The sequence below is a fragment of the Pyrus communis genome, chromosome 15, assembly GCF_041283825.1.
Source record: "Pyrus communis isolate YQ-2024b chromosome 15, ASM4128382v1, whole genome shotgun sequence".
NCBI lineage: Eukaryota > Viridiplantae > Streptophyta > Magnoliopsida > Rosales > Rosaceae > Pyrus > Pyrus communis.
In genome coordinates, this window is record NC_142579.1 from 28,866,375 (window position 1) to 28,888,691 (window position 22,317).

The following is a 22,317-nucleotide window of genomic DNA, read 5'->3' on the forward strand; positions in this document are numbered from 1 at the left end:
TTTATTTTTTCCAATAAATTCCAAGAGACTTGTTGAATACTTAAATGAACACACATTATATGCTTGTTCCTCATGTTTTCATTATGTTCTAATACTGCATAATATATATGTCATTCTATTTTGTAGTTTATGATGATATTATATATATTTTTAAGTATAAACAGACATTTATTAACACGAAATATAATAGATTTACTTAAATCTGACTAGTCCGCCTAAGCGCCCATCTAGCCACCTAGGTGCTAGACTCCAGCCCACCACCCGACTAGCACCTAACCTCTTTTAGAACCTTGGTGCTGGCACCATATCTAGCCGTTGAAAATTGCAATGTGGCAGGTTACGATGTTTGCAAAGGAATCCTAGTTTTTGTGAACACGTGGAGCATGGGGAGAGATCCTAAACTGTGGGAAGAACCAGAAGAGCTTAGGCTAGAGATTTTCTTAGGGAATACTGGCATTGATTTGAAGGGTCAGAGCGTTTTGAGTTTCTGCCGTTTGGGTCGGGGAAGAGGATGTGCCCAGGTTATAACCTAGGGCTGAAGATGTTGAGGACATGTTTAGCTAACATGTTGCATGGGTTCAATTGGAAATTGCCTGAGAATGTGAAAGTGGAAGATTTTGGTATGGAGGAGGCTTCTGGATTTAGTCACACCTCGAAATTTCCCACTTGTTGCTGTTATGGAACCTCGGCTGCCAATTCATCTTTATTAGTTATATTTGCATATATTTGGCAAGGGTATTTGTATCTTTGTTAGTTAAGATCATTTATTTTAGCATATTTGAGGCCCTGAGCTTGATTCGGGTTTGCTTAACTCTGTTGGTTAAGAGCGTGAACCCGTGCATAGGGGTGGGCATCAAACCGACTAAATTGACCAAATTGACCGATATGAACCATATTGGTCCGATTCGTTTGGTTTTGACCAAGAAAAAATTCAAACAATTTAAAAACCAAACTGCATTGATTACTTTTGGTTTGGTTCGGTTTTGATACTTTTGAAATCGATCCAAATCAAACCAAACCGACCGTGTACCTCTCTATTATTAATTAATTCAAACTTAATTTTATTTGACTTGACAAACATTTTATGCTCTGAAAAAACTTAATCTTTCAATCAAATTGGAATGCGTATGTGCGATGTTTAGAAGATTAAAATTCTTGAAACGATTAATGTTTTTATTTATTTATGTGTTAAATAGGCTTAAACTGACCAAATCAAACCAATTGACAATGGTTTGATTTGGTTTAGTTTCAATGTTTGTAATGGTCAAAATCTACTCAAACCGAACTGTTGAATACTATTTGGTTCGGTCATATTTTTTTCTCCTATGCAGACAACACTCCTTATCCTCACACATCCCAAAAATCGTTTGTATCAACAAAATTTATATTTCATTCTCAAGACATCCCTCTTTACTTATTTACTTGTGTGGCGTTTTTTTTTTTCCATTTGTGTAGCGAGTTTATGATAAGATCTTACAGTCCTTCTCAATGAAATTGTGTACCAATGTCTATTAGAATGTTGTACTGAAACGAAAAGGTTTGTTAGAACAAGTATATATACAGTTATATACTAGCGTCGCATGTTCCACCATCAAGTGGTCGTGCCGGAGTGGTTATCGGGCATGACTAGAAATCATGTGGGCTCTGCCCGCGCAGGTTCGAATCCTGCCGACCACGTTTTTTATTAAACTTATTTTACATAAAATATCTCGTCTAATGTCATTCCAACGTCTGGAAAAGATGATTAAATAAATAAAAAATCCCATTTAAGCTTTTCTTTAAGCATTCATCAGTTGCTAACATGTATGAATCATAGACACGTAATTTTGTATAAATCATAACTAGTTTGAAAATTTGAATGGTTAAATTGGGAGAATTGTCCACCTGTATGAATTATAATCACTTAATTTTGTATTTCTTGCCCATTTCTTCTTGGCTCAATGTTGTAGTTCTTGTGTGGTTAATTACCTTATTGTTTAATTACTATTTTAGCTAAAATTATGGGGAGCACTGTTGACATACATGACGTTTGTTAGATAATTATGTTATGGTGTTAGGTTTGCACAACATTGTTTTCTTTATAATATAAGGGGTAATTCTTAATTTATTGTTATGAAGAATTATGATTTTCAAACTGTCGTACAACAATTTTTTTTCATCCCAATATCATACCTAACAACAAATTTTGAAAATTTTCTCTCGAGTTTAAGATGAAAGTCACACACCACTTTATATAATTTTTTGTAGTTTCCTTCCGTGTCTAAGACTCTTTGGTGCATATTTTCAAGGATCTTGCACCGTGACATCCATGCTCTTGAGAAAATCAAAGAAACACTGGAGAATTTTATATGTAGCTGTCGCGGGGGCGGGACAATTGTTAGAGACCAAAATGGAAACTCACTGTGAGTACGATCAAGCTAACTAGCATTGCTCACTGGAAGTTATAAGATCATTTTCAAAGGAGATGTCAAATAGGCTAACCAAGGCTAAAAAGCATCAAGGTGTTTTTTAAGAAAAATGTTATATATGACGTGACAGCCGAGTCATTTGACTCCTTACTTTTTAGCTGTCTTTTTTACAACAAACAAAAGAGATGCCAAATGGCTATAATTTAATTTTCAAAGCAAGCCCAGCAGTAACCGTGTGTTTTTTTTCCCTGCTGCCTGGAATTGCAGCCTATTGTGCTGTGCCGTGTGGATCTTGTACAATTGTTGTATTTTTTGCAATTGTGCCGTGAGTTCAAAATTCTTCCTGGCTGTGAGGTTCTGTAATCAGTGCGCTGCTGCATGCTTTGCTGCTGTCTGCCGGAAGTGTGATTTCTACATCACAAGTTGGAACTAGTATTGCTCAATCAAAGGAGATCCTAGAATTGCAGCTGCTTGCTGTCTTGGTACATCGTGTGCTATAGTTGTACCGAATTATAGTTCTTCATTTTATACACTTGGGCTACAGCTTGCTGCTCCCTAGTTGTCATCGTTGCCGTGTTGCTGTGTGAAACAGCACTTTTTTTGTTGTGTACAATTACAACTGCAGTTCCGAGTGCAATTGTTGTGCGTAAGCAATTGCAGTGTCGTATAAGGAGTATTTTGCTGCAAGTAGGTCTGTGTGCTGTCCTTATTGTGCAGTCGTGTGGTATTACAATAGTGAATAAAGGTTGGGTTTTGGATTCTCATGCAACGGATCATATGTCGTATGATAAAACTTTGTTTCAATTTATGACACATCCTCATAGAAAGTGTGCGACAACTACCAATGGTACTACTGCTCTTGTTGTTAGAGCCGGAACAGTTTGTCTTACACCCTTTCTTCCCTTATATAATTGTTTATTGGTTATGTCATTATCTTATCATATTTTGTCTGTACCACGAGTCACTGAATAGTTAGCTTGTGTTGTATTAATTTATCATTTATTTTGTTTGCTTCAGAATATTTAGACAAAGAAGATCATTGGGCATGACACTAAGAGAGGGGCTATATTATGTAGATGGCGTGGTTCCTGGAAAAGCTAATTTGGTTCGTGCGTCGCGTAATACTAATCTATAAAAGGTATTGTTGTTGCATCGTCGTTTAGGGCATGCATCATTTGGTTATTTAAAACATATGTTACCTGATATGTTCAATGGTATTGAATACTTAGAATGAAGTGTAAAGTATGTATTTTAGCCAAAAGTCATCATGCTTCATTCCCTTCAAGTATGAATAAAAGGTCTTCTCCGTTTGCGCTAATACACTCTGATGTGTGGGGGCATTCCCTTGTCAGTATTATTTCAGGAATTAAGTGGTCTGTTACTTTCACGGATGATTGCACCCATATGACATAATTGTATGTGTGGAAAAATAAAAGTGAGGTTTGTAATGTGCTTTGTCTATTTCATCAGACGGTTAAAACTCAGTTTTCCTCTGATATTAAGGTTTTGCGTTTTGACAGTGGTGGAGAGTACATAAATTCTGAGTTATCCAGGTTTCTACAAGATCGTGGGATTGTTTATGAAACTACATGTCTGCATACCTCACAACAAAATGGGGTGGCGGAAAAGAAGAATCGTCATATCCTGGAGACAACTCGCACTTTGCTTATTTGTGCATATGCTCCTAAAAGCTTATGGGGTCTTGAATTATCGAACACCACTTCAAGAGCTTACTCAACATGTTCCAGTGGTTTCTACAATACTTTGTCACCTTGGATTTTGGTTGTATGGTGTATGTTCACATTCAGAAAGCTCATCGCAGTAAACTTGATCCTTGTGCATTCCGTTGTGTCTTTCTTGGATTTTCCCCACATTAGAAGAGATTCAAGTGTTATTATTCTGCTAGTCAACGTAAGTTTGTAACCATGGATGTGACATTCTCGGAGCCTGGATATTTTTATACTTCATTTGTATCAAATTCAAACCACCAGGGGAAATTAGTGATATGTGTGATCTAATTTGGTTGGAATATACTTTAGGGGGAGAAAGAGAAGTTATGGAAATCCATCTAGTTGTTCGACAAAAACCTACCGAACCTAGCAACCCAGTTCAGAAGGCTACAACCGAAGAACATAGTCTAGTTCAGCAGGTTCCCGCCGAACAATACATCCCAGTTTGGCAAGTTGCAACCAAAGAAAACAGTCTAATTCAACAAGCTCCCACCAAATAGTACATCCTAGTTCAATAGGATGCTGCCGAATTGCCCAGTATGTCTGTATCACCCTTTCTCTGATTTTGTAGTGCCTGTTCCATCTCTTTTGAATACCCAAGAGGGTAAGCATTTTAAATAGTAATACAACTAGTCTTGATATTGGTGTGAGTACTTATAAATTGTCAACAAGACATAATCATAGTGTGTCACCTGACATGTTCTCTCCAGAAGGGAAAATCAAGTATCCAAATGCTAACTATGTATCATGTGACCGTTGTTCACCATAATGCAGAGCATTGATAAACCATATGGAATCAATCAAACCTTCAACTCAGGTAGAAGAAGCCCTACGAGACCCTAAGTGGATACAAGCGATGGATGAAGAGATGTCAGCTTTGCAAAAAAAAATAAAACTTGGGAGATAATGCAATTACCAAAAGGGAAGAAACATGTTGGTTGTCGTTGGATGTTCACAATCAAGTACAAGGCTGATGGATTAGTGGATAGGTATAAAGCAAGGTTAGTGGCTAAAAAGTACACTCAAACATATGGTGTAGATTATCAAGAAACCTTATCTGCGGTAGCAAAGATGAATACAGTATGTGTTTTGATTTCCTTAGTTGCAAATATAGGTTGGCCTCTTAACAATTTGATGTGAAGAATGCATTCTTTCATGGGAACTTGGAAGAGGAAATGTATTGGTCTTTCCATCAGGCTATGGTGCGAGTGGTAATACAAGAGTGTGCAGATTGCGTAAGTCTCTTTATGAACTTAAACAATCGCCCCGTGGTTAGTTTGCCATGGTTACTCAAGCAATGAAGAAATATGGGTATCCCTAGAGCCATTCAGATCACACTTTGTTTCTAGTAAGCTTGGCAAACTAACTGCTTTAATTATTTATGTGGATGATATGATTATTACAAGGGATGATTCAGAATAAATCCAAAAATTACAGGTAAATCCTGCATCTGAATTTAAGATGAAAGATTTGGGAGAATTGAAGTACTTCCTTGGAGTTGAGGTTGCCTTTTCACCTAAAGGAATTTTCTTTTTGCAACAAAATTATGTGTTGGATCTGTTGAAAGAAACTGGTATCTTAAGGTGTAAACCTATGGATACTCTTATGGTAGAAAAGCATCACTTGGGTATTTATCCAGATCAAGCTCCTGTTGATAGGGATAGATACCAAACACTTGTAGGGAGATTAATTTATTTATCTCATACTTGTCCTGATATTGCATATGTTGTGAGTGTTGTAAGCCAGTTTATGCACTCACCCAGTGAATATGACATGGTTGTGATAATGCGAATTTTGGCATTTTTAGAGTCTGCACCTGATAATGGAATACTTTATGAAAAACTTGGACATCTGAAAGTTGATAGGTTTAAAGATCCTGATTGGGTTGGCAATGTTATTGATAAACAATGTACATTTGTGTATTTTATGTTTAAAGTAATTTGGTTACATGGCGTAGTAAGAAGCAAAAAGTAATGTCGAGGTCGAGGTCGTCTGTTGAAGCTGATTATAGAGGTATGGCACACAGAATACGTGAACTTCTTTGGTTATGTAAACTTTTGAGGTGTCTTGGCTTTAAACCAAAGTAGGCTACAAAGTTATATTATGACAATAAATTTGCGAGGGAGATAGCAGATAAACCGGTACAACATGATCAAACACAACATGTGGAGGTTGATCAACACTTTTCAAGGAAAATCTTGAAAAAAAAAACTGTCTATACCATTTGTGAGTTCATAAGAGCAGTTGACTGATATTCTTACTCATGTAGTATCTAATAAGGTTTTTCAAGACTCAATTATCAAGTTGAGCATGTATGATATCTATGCACCAACTTGAGGAGAAGTGTTGATGTGAGTCTTAATTATAAATATTCCTGGAGTTTTATTTTAAGTAGAATTAGGATTTGTAATCTTTAGGGTTAGGGTGGAATATTTTATGAGTGTTAGGTAAGGTTTATTAAGGATTTTCAAAACCTATTTATCAACTTGGGCATGTAATTCTTCATTCCACACGTTTCATGCATGTGATGTGTCGGTATTGGGTGGAATATGTTATAAGTGTCAGGTAGATTAATAGGAAGAGAAGTGGCTAAGAGTTGCCTTCTTATTTGTCCTTGTTTAAGTCCTAATTAAGCAATATATTTTAGAAAGCTTTAATGAAAAGTGTTTAGGCCAACAAATATTTAACTAAAAACCATCCCAAAATATTATTTAACCAAAATGGCTCAAAGTTTAATAAAAAAACCATCCAAAACTATTGTCCACGGGTCAAACTTAGAAGCCCAACCCACTACAAATCTACACTTTCGTAAATACTCCTAAATGATTTGATATTATCTTAACTCTTCACCAACCTCAACCCAACACGAAACTGTCATAATAACTTTGTCTTCCTATCAAATCGAATTCCCTCATTTCAAAAACAACCAAATCAAAGTTAAAAAAAGAAGCATTCATCGAAACAAAGCCGCCGAAACAAGTTCAAAGAAGTTTAATGGCAGACACCAGCGAAAAAGTGTCTAGAAAAACAAAAAAAAAAGTACCAAAACATATTTAAGAAACATGGTGCTTATTTTGCTTTGAATCTAAATACAGTGAATTTCACTATTTCTTTTCTAACTTACATTTAAGAAACAGTGTGTCTATTTCATTTGGATCCAAAAACAATGATTTAGATTCCAGAAACATTGTTACTTAAATCCAGAAACAGTTTATTTTTACAGTCCAGAAACAGTGACCCGTCGTTATTATTGAATATTATGCAGGTCTCAAATTTATTTTCTAAAGAAACAAACAATGAACTCCACTGATGATGAAAAATTGAAAAATAGTACCTCAAATACACTATGAATAATAATGACGATCACATTTCAACGAAATAATACAAAATATAAATTAAATAGCATGAGGATCTATATTTTTGTTTCAAAGAAAAAGAAGAAGGTCTGCAAAACAACGATGAACTCCATTAACGACGAAAATTTGGAACTCAACCTCAAAAAGTTAGGGGTAAAATCGATAAATCATAATTTATTATAGTTGGACCATTTTTAGTTGGATTACTTTAATATGAACCTTGTACTTATTAAATAAAATTTATAACATGATTTTTTTTATTAAAACTAAAACTTTTCAAGCCATTTTCAATATTTTTCCTTATATTTTAATCAATTATGTTATGTATTGTGATTATAACTTACAACCCCATTGACCAAGGGCGTGCAAATATGTGTTGGTGTTGGAAGGCAGATACCACGAAATGGTAATGATGAAATTAAAAGTGTAGATGGATGATGATGGCTAGAATCCGATCATTAGAGACATTTTGGCACGTGGTGCATGGATGATGATTCTGAGATTTTTGAGGTCTTGGGCAACTCAAAGAAATGTAACCTAATTTCACATAAGAAAAAAAATATTTGTTTGCACATATAAGGCTTTGATAAACGTATTTATTTCATATTGGCTTTTTCTTTGTTTGCACACATAAGACTTCGATAAACGTATATCTTTCATATTGATGACACGTCATATGTTTACAAGTTTGGTCTACACATTACTCTTTATTGAATGTTAGACTTGAATCGAAACAAATGTCTAAAAACTGCAATCTACATAGCTTGTAATTAAAAAGAAATTAACAACTAAACAAAAACTCGTAAAAATAAAAAAGAATAAAAGAGTAGATAGCATTTCGAACTCAAGGTTCAAGACCTTTCGTTAATTTTAAACAATAGAAACCATTACTTCTAATAAAACTTCTTGATCATTTAACTACGTCAGCATTGGAGCACCAACTCAGAGTTAGCATGGTGAAGTTTGTTAGGATCCCCCTTGGGTGGGCTTTCTTTAGTGTCGGCGGCGGCATTGCTATCGAGTGAGAGTCTCGGCGATCTCTGGAAAACTTTTATGGCGATCTCATGCCTCTTTGGGTTCAGACTGGTGACTGGTAATGCCTAGATTTGTTTTTGGAGAAGACAATGACAGGCCACAAGACTAAGACCTGGTTTGGTACTGAGGTGATTCTGAAAAAAGCTGCTATAAAAAAAAGCTGGGAGCTGTTTTTGTGTTTGGTAAACACTCAGCTTCAGCTTTTTTTCACAGTTTTGGATGAAAAAAAGCCAAAAACAAGAAGCTGCAAAACCCAGCTTTGAAAAACCGGCTTTTTTTCACATCTGTTTTACATAAAAGTTTACCAAATACTATAATACTGCTTTTTTTTTTTCAAAAGCACTTTTACAAAAAAGTTTACCAAACACTCTGCTGCTTTATTTCACAGCTGCTTATTCTCACAGCACAGCAGAAACAGCTTTTTTCAAAGCACAGCAATACCAAACCAGCCCTAAATTGTTTATTAAAAAAATAAAATAAAAAATAAAAAATCCACAAATGGAAGGCAAAAGAGATTGGCCACCCACTTTAGGAAATGGGCGTTCACGTGGCTTAATCTTCCAGGTCTGTAAGATTGGCATTTGGTGGAATATTTATATGTGTGAGATTGGCTTAATTTTCACGTGGCCTTCATGGCCATTGACTCCTGATTCATATTGCACGGCCATAATCAATGAAGTAGGGGAGTTTGTCTTTATTACAAAAAGCAAAATAATCTACGTGCATGTGACGTGATGTGACTTCGTCAAATGAGGTGCGAATTTAGTAGTACAATGCACGGTTCGGCAATATCAGTTTTGTAGGATTCTCTCTTTTTTTTACCTTCTTTTTTTTCTTTTTCTATTTAAATGGTTACGGTTAAATCACGATAACATTTTATATTAATTTTTTTTATAAAAAGAGAAAGACAAAATATAGAATGTAAGAGAAGATGATGGAAAGGGAGAGAATCCTAGTTCCTGTTTTTCGGCCCTTCACACTTCAATCGAGAAACTTGAGGATATCAAGCCAAAATGGTTTAATTTCCTTAACCATTCGGCTTATTAACCAAACTTGGTTAAAAAAAAATCATTACTTCTGATAAAACTTCTTGATTTTAAATAAAAAAAATTAATAACCTTTCGTTAATTTTAAATTAAAAAAATCATTGCTTCTGATAAAACTTCTTGATTTTAAATAAAAAAATTAATAACCTTTCGTTATTTGGAAGCCCAATGGTTGCGAGATAACCGGAAAATAGGCTGAAAGGTGACTGGTCCGCAGTAAAACTGGAAAACTCGCAAGAAACTGGGTAAACTTTAAACGTTCATAACTTCTTCAATACTCAATGAAATCGAGTGATTCAAAAATAAAAATCATACTTCTCAACGAGACGAATAGAATCTTACCTTTATCGATGGCTAACTCACAGTGGTTTGGCAGGAAAATGGTTTGAAGAAGTTATGAACGTTTAAGAGCTTCGGGACACTTAACGAAATTTTTAACAGAATGACCAAAATAATGAATGATGGACAATCTCATGGACCATTTCTATTGATTTTCAGTCTCACAAGCCAAAATAATATGTTATGCAAATCTCATTGATCATTTTGGCTAAAAAACCTCTAAAAAAAAAAAAGAAGACAAATGCAAGGCAATAGAGATTGGCCACCCAGTTTAAGATAAAGGCCTTCACGGCTTAATTTTCTAGGTCTGGGTGTATGATTGGTCTAATTTTCACGAGGCCTTTATGGGTGCATAATTCATGATTCATGTTAAATCGCCATAATAGATGAAGTGGTGGAGTTTGTCTTCATTCCCAAAAAGCAAAATATTGATGTGATGTGATGTGACTTCGTCAAATGGGATGCCAATTTGATAGTACGGTGCATGGTTCGCCAATATAATTTTTTCGGCCGACAAACTTGAAGATATCAAGCCAAAATAGTTTAATTTCTTTAACCATTCGACTTATGAGCTGAAGTTCAAGGAAACTGAGAGCCTTATTTGGACTCGATTTGCATTATTCGCCCTTTAGGTTGAGGTTGTTGGATGAAGCCGAAACATAGATTTTTCTTGATGTTACTATTAAAATTTTCACACGTAAAATTTTAATAAACGTGTTTAGTTACTCTTGATGATACTTCAAAATGATGAGTCAAATATGCCTCTCGAACTATCTGACCCACCATCGAAGCCATGAAAACCAAAACTATAGGCACCAGCAGGCAAAACTGAAAAACAGCCGATAAAACCTTATGGGTCCATGATTCATAATTCATGTTGATGGCCAAAATAAATGAAATGGCAGAGTTTGTCGTCATTCCAAAAAACAAAATATTCTATGTGCATGCAAGGAAAAAGTGCTAACGCTATCGGACAGCGGAGGCCTATCATCTAGATGGGTAGGTGGAAGCTTAGGTAGATTAATGATAAAATCCTTACTTTTTTTAGAATTACAATTTTTAATAGATAATCAATTTCTAATAAGAATATAAAAGATATTTTTAGATTTACTAGAATTTATACAATTACATTCCTAATATAATAGAACTGCAACACATTCTTTAATTTATTTTATTTTATTAGAATTACGATACCTCATTCATGTTAATATTTTTATAGCGAAAAAATAAAATCCAAAATACTTATTTTGACATTAAAATTTAATATATTCAAAAAGAAGTGTTATTGGTACTCCAAAAATCTCATTCTACACTCCTCACAAGTGTATTTTTCTTTCCTAATATAAAAAGTTTGAAGTATAGAATGAGATTTTTGAAATGCTAATAACAATTCTCTATTCAAAAACTCAAAATACACTAATTTACTGTTCATCAAAACACTGTACTTCCAGTTCATTCCCCGATTAGTTTCTCTCATTTCATGTTTGCCACTAACCAAAAATAAGCCCTTTTTGACATCTGGGATCGCAGTCAGACTCACAGTCGCTGCCAGTTCTCTTCGTTTCTGCTGCTGCTGCGATTCAATTTCTTCCCCTTTTCCCTGAACCAGAAAAGGTCTGTTAGAATGTTGTACTGAAATTAAAACGTTGTTATAATTACTATTGTCTCATGTCGTATCATCAAGTGGTCGTGCCGGAGTGGTTATCGGGCATGACTAGAAATCATGTGGGCTCTGCCCGCGCAGGTTCGAATCCTGCCGACCACGTTTTTTTTATTTTACTTATTTACATATAATATCTCGTCTAATTTCATTCCAACGTTTGGAGAAGAAGATTAGATTATGAATAGTTTAAGCTTTTCTTTATGCATTAATCAATTGTTGACATGTATGAATCATTAAATGCATAATTTTGCACGGATCACAACTAGTTTGAAAATTTAGGTGATTAAATTGAGAGAATTGTCGACATGCATGAATGATAAATACTTAATTTTGTGTTGCTTGCCCATTGCTTTTTGACTCAATGTTGTAGTTTTCATGGGGTTAATTACCTTTCTGACTAAAAACATAGATAGCAATGTTGACATGTATGACATTTGTCATTGTTAGGTCGTACGACATTATTTTCCTTATAATCTAAATGATGGCCAATGCAATGTTTTTTGTCCACTTAATTTAACATAATTATTCAAGTTGTGTAAATCATGCAGGTTATTTCATATGAGTTAGGTTTGCCCCCTTCAATTATTTCTCTGGTAAAATTGTGTTTCATGTTGCAAATTAGGCCATGATGTCAACTATACATGCACATTTTTGGATCGTTCATGATTAAAGCCACACATATCGCCGGAGGCACGGAGACTTGACAGTGACTATTCACTGAACAAGCGAAACAAACACTGCTCGTCAAAGACTAAGAGCTCCCTACAAATATTGGGGGCCGGAGAAGTGTGGAAGAAAAAAGACTTGCAAGCTAGGGTTCAGAAGAAAAACATGAATAACGAACTAGGTTCAGAAGAAATTACTAGCAAGCTAGGGTTTAGGCAGCTTTTACAAATTACAAAGTTTCTGGTAAATAGGTGTTAGCTAGGCATCGATGACTAGGTTTAAATTTCATCACCTAGTTCTGCATCTATTTGAAAACCATTATCTTATCCTTCTATAACAAATTCATTGGCTACTGTTTGTACCATACTTCATTAACCCTAAAACTATCGAGTAGTGGTCAACTTTATACCTTTAGGAACCTACTGAAACATTCATGTTGAGGCACTTCTACTGAAGCACATGAGTTTCTTTCCAGCTAAAATACCAAACACAATGTCTAACATAGAACAAAGCTCCTAGAGTCCACATGGACCACGAACAAAAATATGAGACTCTTCAACTATAAAGGGAGATCATTCTCCCACAAATAAACTTCTTCAAATCTAGGATTCACTAGTCCATTATTAGAACTCACTAATAATGATTATGGTTAAATCTTTGTATCATGTAAACTCTACATTATTAATGAGAACTCCTCTATTTTCGTAGATGTAGCCCAACTTAGAGTGAATCACGTATACCTTGTGTTTGTTTCCCTATCTTTTATCTTTTTATATATTATCTTCCCTTGGTGGCTGAAGCAACTTGGCAAAGGTCACAACTTGATACTTTACATTGTTCCAAAATCAATCCAATTTTGTACATTAACAACTACAATTTTATGATGCATTTAGATTAGATGATGGGTTCTGCTCCCACCTGAATGTCTGCAGGTTCCAACAACAAGGGACTCAAAGTTGACATTCCAGATTCCCTGCTTTTTACATCATGATATATTAAATTTCCAGCAAAAGGCTTCGCCTTTGTCTACATTCATGAAGTAAATCATGAAGATTCGAATATGTTGGGTTGGCGAGGAAGTTGCAGAGCTGTTATTTGGTTACTCATATTATTTAAACCTAATTGTTGTTTTCTTTCACATAACCACGTATTTGTGTTTGCCATTGTGCTTTGTTTGTTAAACACACAAATAAAACAATATTCATATACATTAACTAACAATTAGTAGACCTGTTATGGGAAAGAACGTTAAACACGTGTTGGCATTCCAGTCTCCTTTTTCCGTTCAGGCCTATTTAAAAGAGAATCTATCATATTGCTTAATTTCTTATTAATTAGTGTTATCCGTGTCGATCATTTGGTACAGGAATAATATATAATCAATTTTGAAAATGAGTCATGGACTTGGTGGTAGGTAACTGCAAGATCAAAGAACAACAACGATAACAGGACAGTGCGATTTCCTACTTTAATTTATTTATGGAAGTTTTAACGAAAAATCCGCAGTACTGTTTACTTTAACGAAAAATCATATTTTTACACTAAAAAGTCAATCCTGGTACTATTCACTTTACCCTTTATTTTGTCCTTATAATTAAAACTCTAAGTTTTCAAGCCCTTTACATTAGTTTCCTTTTATTTATTTGGGGTTTTAACACAACAACAAAAGGTTAGTGCGAGTTCCTACTTTTATTTATTTATTTTGAGTTTTTTTCACAAATGGTTCCTAAAATTGATCCGAACCATTAAGATGGTCTCTGAAATTGAAAATCGATCAATATAGTCTTTGAAAATAAGTGTCACAAATCAATGTGCTTATTCCTTCACAATTCTATGAAAAATTAGGTTACATGCTAATGTGGCGCAGAAATGGATCCCACAGCATTTACGAGTTTTTATCACAAGTAGTCCTTAAAATTGACCTACATCATCAAGATGGCACCTGAAATTGAAAATCGATCAATGTAGGCCTTGAAAATAAGTGTTGGTAATCAATATAGTATGTCCATCACAATTCTGCAAAAAAAAAAAAAATTGTTATGTGCTTATATGGGTTTAATAATTTAACAATTAATTAAGAAAGTTGTCAATATACCTTCTACACAATGAGATTATCTCAAGGTAGAGCTCACTGTGTCACCAAGATCATCGGGGGAGTACTCAACAAGCTTTCCAAGATTAAGGTTGTGAGGATGTTGATCATCCAAATATTAACGGTGATGTCACAGAAGTCATCGCCAATTCAAGCCGTCACCAAAGATGGTCTCGCTCCTAGTCCAATTCAGTGAAAGGTGTTGAAGGGTGTAAAGATGGGTATTTTGAGATTTTTTCTTTTAGAGAAGAGACAGCAAAAGCTACCATAGATGGAGGCAGACGAGTGTGGATTGGGATCTGAGGTGATTGCGGGGACTGATTTTTTGGATTGACAACTTTTTTAATTAATTATTAAATTATTAAACCTATTTCTTATTTATTTTTAATTTAATTAGACTTGTGGGATCCATTTATGTGCCACATCAGCACATAACAAAAATGTTGACACAATTGTATCGGAAGGACCACATTGATTTAAGGCTGGGTTCAGTTCCATTCGATTCGGTTTTTGGCCGAGACCGAAAACCAAACCGAAGTTACTATTTAGTTCGGTTTGGTTCAGTCTTTTGTCGGTTTTTTTCAGTTTGGTTTTTGTTCGGTTTGGTTCGGTTTTTTTTATTTTTAAATAATACAAATAATGCCAAATACAATGAAAGTTAAAGAAACTGGAAGAAAAACAAATCTTTAGCGAAAAATAAAACACTTCAAATCCATTCAAATCTAACTAAATTTTTAAAATCAAAAAGACCAAATTCCAGATCAATAAAATTGCAGACCCAAGTCACTCATATCTATCAAAATTAAGCCATATCAAATAATAAAATTGACAAGAATTATATACAATTTACACCACACTTAGTCGAATCTTCCAGATCAAAACTCAGTGACCGAGTAGAACAAATCCATCAGAACAGTTACGATGAAAGGTGGCTAGATCTGGTGCATGTCAACAATGGCGAGCGAGAACCACCTTGTTGTCGACGATGGCGAAAGCCATGGCTGACTTCGGCGGAGGTATGAGTTGGACAGTGGGATAAAGAGAGATGCAGCAAGGGATAAAATAAGAAAGGGAAAGAAATGGTGAAAGGGAGATGAGAGAACAAAAGAAGAAAAAAGCAAGAGAGAAATGGGAGAGAGGAAGGTGGCGGCATGAGAGGAAAAAAAAAAGAAAAAATGGAGAGTGTTAAAACCCAAAGAACCACAAGAAACCTGAGCAAGGAGAAAAACTGATGCACACTATTTTCAGGAAGGATTTTCTCATTAATTCAAAGATGATAATGGCCTTTTAAAAGGCTTTACAAGATAAAGGAATGTAAATGCAACAGCCCACGATTTTACAGCTCCTAGAATCGTGGTATTTGACTAAGCTTGAAACTGAAAGTGCAACAAACCTGTTCCTAAGAATCAGGCATTTATTAACAGCTACAAAACCAACTACGTGAGTAGCCCTAGAAACAAGGAAACCTAAGCCAACAACTTTAACATCCTCCCTTAAACTGAATACCAAGTTATTCAGTTTACTGTTGGATAAGAACCAACACCCATCAAACTTCGCAATTTCACGAACACATCAAACTTCAAGGGCTTTGTAAGAATATCTGCAACTTGCTCCTGGGTTGAACACTGAACCAATTCCACAGTTCCCTCCTTCGTAAGATCACGAAGAAAATGAAAGCGAACATCAATGTGTTTGCTACGACCATGCAAGATTGGATTTCTTGAGAGTTTGATGGTTGATACGTTGTCACAGAACAACACCGTAGCCTTGCTTTGATCATAACCTAGTTCCCTTAGAACTCTTCTTAGCCAGATAGCTTGACAAGCACCAGACGCTGCAGCAATGAACTCAGCCTCAGTGGTGGAAAGAGTGACCACTGGCTGTTTCTTCGAGGACCAAGATACAGCACCTGAGCTCATTAAAAACACATACCCCGAAGTGCTCTTCCTGTCATCTTGATCACCTGCATAATCACTATCCATGTATCCCAGAAGTTCTTCATTTCCTCCCTTCTTATAGAACACCCCGAAACCAATAGTCCCCTTCACATATCTCAATACTCTTTTTGCTGCCTGTAAATGCATTTCAGTAGGCCTCTCCATGTACCTACTGATCAAACTCACTACATATGTCATATCCGGACGTGTAGCAGTCAGATACATAAGACTTCCAACAATTTGTTTGTAAAAAGTGCTGTCTACCCTAACTCCACCTTCGTCCTTCACCAGCTTGAATCCAGGAACTACTGGATTATTCACTGGATTGCATTGATCCATTCTGAACCTGTCGAGCACCTCCTGCGCATATTTTCGTTGCCCAATGAAGATACCATCAGATCTCTGCGATACCTCAATGCCAAGAAAGTACTTCATCTTTCCAAGATCCGTCATATCAAATTCTATCATCATAGACTGTTTGAAATCTTTGAACATAACTTCATCATTTCCAGTAAATATGAGATCATCAACATATAGACAAATAATCAAAACTTTACCTCCCTCTGCTGTTTTGATGAACAAAGTATGTTCATATGGACACTTCTTGAAACCTTCATTAATAAAGTAAGTCTCTATACGGCTGTACCAAGCTCGTGGAGCTTGTTTAAGACCGTACAAGGCTTTCTTAAGCTTGTACACTTTGTGTTCTTGTCCCGTTTTTTCATAGCCAGGAGGCTGAGCAACAAAGACTTCCTCATTTATCTCTCCATGCAAAAATGCAGACTTGACGTCTAGTTGATAGATCTCCCATCCCTTTTGAGCAGCCATCGAAATCACAACTCGAATCGTGTCTAGTCTCGCTACAGGTGCAAATACCTCATCATAATTTATCCCATACTTTTGGCTGTACCCTTTTGCAACGAGTCGCGCCTTGTATTTGTCGACTTCTCCATTCTCATTGAGTTTCGTCTTGTAGACCCACTTCACCCCGATAACTTTACTGCCAGTTGGTAACTCTGTAAGTTCCCACGTATCGTTTCTTTCTATTGCCTCGATCTCCACGTTCATGGCTGCCCTCCATTTCTCATTTTTTACTGCATCTTCATAAAACATGGGATCACTGTCAATGAACAAAGCCAAGTTGACAAAGTCTTCTTCCTCAGAAAGGCCTTGCCCACTCTCATAATCATTCATCCATGTTGGCGGTCTTCGTGTCCGTGCCTCATGAGGTGAATCTTCTTGAGCACTATGATCCACCTCTTCGACATCTTCACTGTCTTCAGTTTCACCACTGTCCTCATATTCTTCAGTGCTACTGATTTCTGACTCCTCATTTGCATCAACTTCTGTCTCTACTTCTTCATCTGTTTCCCACTCAAGGTTAGCAACAATGGCTTCCTTGTAGCAAGCCTCCCAATCCCAGCTTTGATCTTCTTCGAAAACAACGTCTCGGCTTACAATTATTTTCTGAGATATTGGATCAAATAATCTGTAAGCTTTTGACTCGTCACTTACCCCAAGAAATATGCATTTCTGACTCTTATTGTCAAGCTTTATCCTTCTATTGTCAGGCACATGAACGTGCGAGATACATCCAAAGATTCTGAAATAGTTCACTGATGGTTTGACTCCACTCCATGCTTCTTCTGGTGTCTTGCTTCTCACGGCAAATGTGGGACTTCTGTTGAGAATATGCACTGTCCAATTAACAGCTTCAGGCCAAAATGTTTTTGGGATATGCTTTCCAGAAAGCATACTGCGAACCATGTTCATAATCGTCCGATTCTTCCTCTCAGCAACTCCGTTTTGCTGGGGAGTATATGCAGCTATCAGTTGTCTTCGAATTCCATTCACATCACAAAACATTGTGAATTCTTGTGATGTGAACTCCCCCCCACGATCAGTGCGAAGAGTCCTTATGTATGCTCCTGTTTCCTTTTCAACTCTAGCTTTGTAATTCTTAAAGACAGCAAAAGCTTCAGATTTTTCAACCAAAAAATATACCCAAGTCTTTCGACTAAAGTCATCGATGAAAGTAATAAGATACCGTTTTTTACTGTTTGATGTTGGATTTATAGGCCCGCAAATATCAGCATGTACTAGCTGAAGGATTCCAGAAGCCCTCCATGCTCTTTCCTTTGGAAATGCGTCCCTTCGTTGTTTCCCCACCAAGCAATCTTCACAGACTTTAAAGGGAGTTTTGAATTCTGGCATACCCTCCACCATTTTCTTTTGTTGAAGAACTTTAAGACCACTCCAGCTTAAGTGCCCATATCGACAGTGCCATAGTTGGGATTGGTCTGTGATAAGAGAGACAAGACACCTTTGTTCCTTTATCTGACACCGAGCAATGATAATGAACATCCTGTTGTGTGACATTGACGTTTGAATAATTAAACCCCTCTCAGGATGAAAAATCTTGCAGGTTCCATGTTGCATGAGAACCGCAAGACCCTTCTCTTGGAGTTGCCCAATGCTCAGTAGGTTGTTCCTCAATTCTGGTACGTAAAACACCTCGGTGATCACGTGCATGATGCCATCAATCTCCATTCGAATGCTCCCCTTTCCTTGTACTTCCATGCGTGCATCATTTCCCAGTTTAACTGAGTCCTGGAGGTTTTTATTCAGATCACAGAAAAACTCTTCCCTCCCACACATATGATTACTACACCCTGAGTCCAAGAACCAAAAACAGTCACTTCTAGCCTTGTTGTTATTCACATATGCCATGAGTAGCATTTCTTCACTTGTCTCAGCAATGTTTGCCTGTTTTTCCTTTTTAGGGCACTCCCATTGAAAATGACCAAGCCCATGACAGTAGTAGCATTCAACCGTGGATTTGTCATACCCAGACCGGCCACGTCCTCTTCCTCTTCCTCGATAAGAACCACGACCCCCACTCCGTCCTCCTGGCAGAAATTCATTTGTGACTTGCAATGCTTGTTCATCCATGGTATGCCTACTCATTCGTTGTTCATGGACGAGTAAACTACTTTGAAGTTCGTCAATGGACAGAATGTCAATATCATTGGACTCCTCTATGGAGCACACAACATAATCAAATTTAGGCGTCATGGACCGTAAAATCTTCTCAATGACCACCACATCACCCATCTGTTCTCCATGAAATCTCATCTTGTTGGCAATGGTGAGTGTTCTTGCAAAATAGTCATTCACTGACTCTCCTGTCTTCATGTGAAGTACCTCAAACTCTTTACGAAGAGCTTGCAGTTGTGCACGTTTTACACGAGCCGTGCCTTGATATTTTTGCTTCAAGGAGTCCCAAATGTCCTTCGATGTGTCCTTCTTCAAGATTGTCTCCAATATCGATCGATCGATAGCTTGAAACAGATAATTCTTCGCCTTTAGATCTTTAAGCCTGTGCTCCTCGATCGCCTTCTTCTGTGTCTCTGTAGGATCCACTCCTTCTGCTGCTGCAGGAATCCCAACTTCCACCAGACCCCAGTACTCTTTGGATCGCAGAAAATTCTCCATGAGCATGCTCCAATGATCATAGTGCCCATCAAACTTAGGAATGGCTGGCTGCACGAAACTGCTTTCACCAGCCATATTGTTACTCCTTCTCACTGAACTCGTGTTTGATTTAAGACTTTGATCAGGCCCCGTGGTGGGGCTCTGATACCAGATGTTAAAACCCAAAGAACCACAAGAAACCTGAGCAAGGAGAAAAACTGATGCACACTATTTTCAGGAAGGATTTTCTCATTAATTCAAAGATGATAATGGCCTTTTAAAAGGCTTTACAAGATAAAGGAATGTAAATGCAACAGCCCACGATTTTACAGCTCCTAGAATCGTGGTATTTGACTAAGCTTGAAACTGAAAGTGCAACAAACCTGTTCCTAAGAATCAGGCATTTATTAACAGCTACAAAACCAACTACGTGAGTAGCCCTAGAAACAAGGAAACCTAAGCCAACAACTTTAACAGAGAGAAGGAACACGGATGAGGAGAAGAAAAGAAGGAATAATTAGTATGCTAGGGTTTCTAACTTTCTAATAGGAAGCCTAATATTCTATTTGGGCTTGAAGGGTTTGAAGTTTGGGCTTGGAATTAGTATGGAAATAAATGCCCATTATATATAATAATTAAAATTTTATATAAAAGTAATATATATTTATTTAACTTGGTACTGTTCGGTTTGGTTTTTGAACCCCAAAAATCGAAACCGAACCAAACCATTTCGGTTCGGTTCGGTTTTGTACTTTCGGTTCGGTTTTTTCAGTTGTAGTTCGGTTTTCGGTCCCCTTTTTTTCGATTTTCGGTTTTTTCAACACCCCTACATTAATTTGCGACACTTATTTTCAGAGACTACATAAATCAATTTTTAATTTCATAGATCATTTGTGATAACACCTAATTATTTGGGTTATGTTGGAGAGATATAAACCATTAACAGTATAATCGTAATTTATTTTCCTAATTACGGTAAAATCCTAAGCATGCATCAAGATTGGGAATTTAACCGTGATTGGGATTTATTTTACAACACAAGCATGCATCAAGATTCAAGACATGTCTTGTTTCTTAATTAATTAACTAACATTAAAAGACATGACAATTTTAGAGTTAATATATAGGTATAATTTTTCACAACTATTCACTTTGGAGAAAGATCGTGGCTATCAACTTTAGAGTTAATATATAGGTATAATTTTTCACAACTATTCACTTTGGAGAAAGATCGTGGTTGATAACCATTTGATCACAGGAGTTGCTATTTATACACCTCTTTTTATCTTTCACAAACTCTCCCTTCATTTATGTCATTTGATCTTTTTCAATTTATTTGATGTAATAGCTGAAAATTAAGAAAAATGTGTGGAAAGTAAAAAGATGTGTATTAATAGCAAATTCTTTTATCAATTAGCATTGAATCTATATTTTATCAAAGGAGAATCCGAGTTGAAGCCATCCTTGCCATTGCCGGAGATTGGCGAAAAATGGTGGAAGAAGGGAACTTCTCGGCGTCATTCCACAGACAGTTATTCAACCCGGTCATGAATAATGGAGATTTAGTTTAGCTTGGCATACACTATTATTAGTCTAGCTGAGGGCAGGCCGGTGGTTGTGAATGAGGGCACGCCTGCCCATTTGATTTCTATATTTTGACCAAATAAAATTCCAGTCCCAACCACCTATATAATCATCATCTTTTATTTTATTATTTATATAATTGTTCACGGGGGTTTGGTGTTGCATACATGATGCAAGCAAATGAGTCCGGATCCTTTTACGAGGATTCGAAAATTTGTAAATCGTATCCGTTCATCGTATATCGTGCGGTCAGAAATTATTTTAAATATTTTTATTTAAAAATAAACATAAACAATACTCGATAAAAACTGACCGCACAATGTAAGATAAACTAACACGATTCATAGATTCCGAGGATCCCGTTGGCAAGCAAATGATGCCATATAAGTTGATATGCCAGTGGACAAGGAAAACCAGTTGCCGTGTTTCTACATCAAATAATTGGATTCCGATCTTGATTCACACAGAGCCACCTTCTTTTGTTGTTTTTAGCTAAACAACCTGTAGTGCTTGGAATGATCACATATTTTTAGAAAATGAATGTGACAAATGCAAATCAATGTCGCCAACAAATCTGACTCAAACTGCTCATTTGTATTTAATCGTTTTGAAATTAGTATATTGTACTTGTAGGTGTGCTAAATCAATATCGCGCACGTTCGAGTAAGTTGATTGTGGCCGTTCCTAGTTTATGGGTTCCACAATCATGAATGATCAAAATTGGTCCTTAATTGTATCATTTCCCTTCCCTCTGCATATATATGATGGTGATTTCCCACTTATTTATATGAGTTTTGCTAATTAATCGAAAGCATATGAACAGCTAGGATCAGAATCTAACTGTACCATTTTCCTTCCCTCAACATGTATATGATAGTCCATTGCCCTCTTTTTGACTGGGTTTTTTGGTTCATTAAGAAAAGATTCTCTACTTTCTGAATTTGAAAAAATTAACTCAAGAAAAACTAAAATGATTGGACCAAAAAA

General features: G+C 36.3%; 2 non-coding genes across 2 annotated transcripts; both read left to right on the forward strand.

Annotated features, from left to right (window-relative positions):
• Positions 1-1,595: 1,595 nt before the first annotated feature.
• TRNAS-AGA (transfer RNA serine (anticodon AGA)) lies at positions 1,596-1,677 on the forward strand. The gene has a single exon. It is a non-coding gene; the product is annotated as a tRNA-Ser (tRNA).
• A 9,920-nt stretch (positions 1,678-11,597) lies between these two features.
• Positions 11,598-11,679, forward strand: TRNAS-AGA (transfer RNA serine (anticodon AGA)). The gene has a single exon. It is a non-coding gene; the product is annotated as a tRNA-Ser (tRNA).
• The last annotated feature ends 10,638 nt before the right edge of the window (positions 11,680-22,317 follow it).